Source organism: Oxyura jamaicensis, chromosome Z, assembly GCF_011077185.1.
Source record: "Oxyura jamaicensis isolate SHBP4307 breed ruddy duck chromosome Z, BPBGC_Ojam_1.0, whole genome shotgun sequence".
NCBI lineage: Eukaryota > Metazoa > Chordata > Aves > Anseriformes > Anatidae > Oxyura > Oxyura jamaicensis.
The window spans coordinates 48,428,483-48,432,055 of record NC_048926.1 but is presented as its reverse complement, the minus strand read 5'-3'; the positions used below and the strand labels follow the sequence as shown (position 1 = coordinate 48,432,055).

At 54.3% G+C, this 3,573-nt stretch overlaps 1 protein-coding gene across 1 annotated transcript in view; it reads left to right on the top strand.

Annotated features, from left to right (window-relative positions):
- Nucleotides 1-2,543: 2,543 nt before the first annotated feature.
- NFIL3 (nuclear factor, interleukin 3 regulated) overlaps nt 2,544-3,573 on the top strand; it is a 14,633-nt gene continuing 13,603 nt past the window's right edge. Inside the window, exon 1 of the mRNA XM_035309981.1 lies at nt 2,544-2,636. The gene's annotated coding sequence lies outside the window, so the exon portion shown is untranslated. The remainder of the gene's footprint in view (nt 2,637-3,573) is intronic.

Sequence of the window (3,573 nt, the reverse complement as noted above, 5' to 3'; positions counted from 1 at the left end):
CTTGCTTTTGCACTTTTGTGTCATGTGGAGGTTATGAATGACCCATCAATCTTAAGTTGGCTGTTGCAGTGTAAATAGTATCGGGCAAATTTTCTTTCTTTAGTCCGTGCACTTATTGTGCAATTTTTGGTGTTTCTTCACATTTAACAGCGCCAGTAAACATTGCCTCACTTATGTCTGCCTAAGTTACAATGTGAACATCTATTTCTCTTGGGTTTGCTTTTAGCAAGAGTACATTACAGCACAAATATTTTTCCAGTACAGTTTCCACAAATGTTCCCAGATGCATGGAAATATTTTGATTAGTACTTTGAACTGTAGTCAAATGACTTGCCTTTTTCTTTAATGTATTTTATTTCTGGCTTAGATCTTTATAAAATCACAGTATCATCTATTCTATAGAACTTTCACTACTACTCATCTTGAGCAGGAAGCCCTGAAGGACTTGGTTAGTGTTAAACGTTTTTGAGCACAGATCACATTAAATGTATAAAGACTGGTGAATATAGTTTAGTCTGATTGCATTGTTATATAGCAAAGCTCCTACAGCTATAAAGAATGTAAAGCAGGGAAACCAAGGGTTATAGCACAAATTGCAATATTTCAGTTAATTCCAGGGTGTATTTTATACATACATAAGTACATATAAATTTCAATTAATTCCAAAGTATATTTTATATTTATATATATGTATACATACATATAAAGCCATCAAAGTATGTTTTATATATTATGATCTTAAAAAGCATTTCATTTTTATTTTGCTCCAAACTATATGTAATTTAGATTGTTATTTTGTCCTGTATGTAGACTGTAATAAAGATGAGGAATTAAAGCCTTTTCTCTTTGAAAGCACTGGGATTTTCCTGTTGAATTCCACTGATTTTGAATTCTAGGCTGGGTCAGACTCAGACCTTGTGTTACTGAAAACCCAAGAAGCACGAACACAAGCGAGTATAAAGAAGCCAGAGGATGTTAGAGGTGGCAGAAAGTACTCTCTGCTCTATTTTTATTAATTGCTTCATAAATACCCCTTTTCTAGACCCTTCATGTAGTACTGTTACTCCACGTAGGCTCAGCACCACTCATTAAGTGAAAATCAGAGACAGTGTTAAGAGGGCTTAAGTCATATACTGATAAATACAGATGAATTTATAAGGGGCTGAAGTTAATATATTGCTGTCCAAAAGCAAGTATAAAACCTACCATGCTAAAGTCAGCTAAGAGTTTAGCTAAAGATCTGCATGACCTACTTCATCCCTCCAGGACAAAAATCAGCTGAGGTGGATAATCACAGAAAGATTCTCTTTTCAGAGTTTTCCTCAAGTCCGTAGGCTCCCTTTGTGCAGGAAACTAGCAATGGCTCTCAACCCCGCTATTTTTATTTTTATTTTTATTTTTTTTGTACCTCAGGAGAGCAGGAAAAAAATGATGAATGCGTTCCTTCAGCCACATCAGCATTCTGCCCTGTACCTTGCCTCACCCTTGGATTTGCCAAGCGCCCACCGGAAGGATGGGAGAGCCTGGGCACATTTTGCTGTAGAAGGCTTTGGCTGTTCTTACCTCTGCGGAGAAGCAACGTGAGATGCAGAAGTCATCTCTGTTACGAGCCTGGGAGAAAGATCGTGCCTGGCTTTATAGCTGATTATAATTAGCGACAAAAATACAAGCAAGGAGACGACCAAACTCCATCTGGAATATTATTTCCAGGACTGTCCACCCACGTAGGAAGGATATTATGGCTCTGGAGGCTTCTTGCTGTATTTCAAGGATCTAAGCTATGAGGGGCAGATCTGAGGCACTGTGTCTATTTGTTCTAGACACGAGATTCAGAGCTGACGGGAGGAGACGCGCAGGACTGAGCGGAAACGTTTTTCTGGGGCAGACACACAATTAACCTTCCGATTTAAAACACCGCCTGACAGAACGTACGGCTTAAAACACCGCCTCAAGTTTCGGGGCTTGCTGCGGGTTCTGGCGGCCCTGCGGGCTGTGTTGAGGCAGCAGGTACCGGGGGTACCGGGGGTACCGGGGCGCCGTGCCGGAGCCTCACCCCACGGAGCCGCCTCACGGCCGCGGCGCCGCCCAGGCCGCGGGCCGGGGGGGGGGGGCGCCCCCCTTCCATCCCCCGCCGGGCCGTTACGTAACCGCCGTCGCCCCCCGCGCGCCGCCGCCGCCGCCCCCCGTCCCGGCGGCGGTTATGCAATGCGCAGCACACAGACCTACTGTAAGCGCGGCCCGCCCCGCGCCGCGCCCCGCCCACCGGCCCGTTGCCACCTCCCCCATTGGCCGCCCACCCCCCCTCCTCCCGGCGGCTCGCGGCCCCCGATTGGCGCGGCGCGGCCGCCAGTCACGGCGCGGCGCGGCTGGCATGCGGGCTGCGCGCCCCGCGCGGCGCAGCGCTGACCTACTAACACACATCCCTCCGCGCCGCCGCCGCCGCCGCACGCTGGCGGGCTGGGCTGAGCTGAGCTGGGCTGGGCTGAGCTGAGCTGAGCTGGGCTGGGCTGGGCTGGGCTGAGCTGAGCTGAGCTGAGCTGGGCTGGGCTGAGCTGAGCTGAGCTGGGGCGACGCTGCCCGCACGGCACCGCACGGAGCGGCACCGCCGCGCCGCATCGCCTCGCCGTGCACGCAAGGTAGGGAGGCGCGGCGGGCGCGTCCGTGCCGCGCCGTGCGGCGGCCGTTACATAACCCGCGGCGGCGGCGGGGCTGCGGGATGCGGGGCGCTGCCCGTCCTCCTCAGCCCGGTCCCCCGGAGCGGAGACCCCCCCCCGGAGGGTGCCTTCCCCCCCCGTTCCCCTCCATGCCCGGCGGGGGAGCGGGCGGCGCCGCGGGGTGCTGCCGGTGCCGCCGTCCCCGTCGCTGTGTGTTTTTATATATATATAAATTTCTATTTTTTTTAATTATTATTATTTCGGGCGCTGCGGGGCCGCTCGCGCGGTAGTTCCTGGAAGCGGCGCGTTATGTAACCGCGGGGCTCGCTGGCAGCCGGGCGAGGGAGAGGGAGCCGCTCACTGCGCGATTTTATCACCGGGCTGCCAAGCCAAGGGGGACGGTCTCGCACCGGAAATTTTTTTTTTTAAAAAAAAAAAGGAACAAAAAATGAGAATTTAATGTATATATATGTATGTATGTAACAGCGGGGACACCGTGACCGTAGCGGGTTTTGCCACGGTGCGGGACGAGCCGTGCCCGGTTCGGCGGCCCGGGCTTACACGCTGCGCCCGCTCCTTGCACGCGGGCGTGCAAGCCGTGCGCTGGGTTAGCACGGCCCGGTCCGGCCGCGGGGTTCGTTCTTTGGAGGGGTGAAGCGCCTCGCCCTGCGGCTTGCCCCGGGGAGGGGGACCCCCGCGGATGGGGTTCGTCCCGTTAGGGACCGCGGGCAGCGGGCGCCCCGTGCCGCGCCGTGCCGGCGGCGCACAAGTAGGTCAGTGTGACAGCCCCGACCCCCGCCCCGCGCGGCCGCCGGGGGCCGGTGGGGCCCGGCCGCTGCCCCCTGGGTCCGCGAGGCGGCGGCGGGCGAGGGCTGGGGGCGCTGCCGCAGCCCTTTGTTCGGGGCCGGGGCCGGGGCGG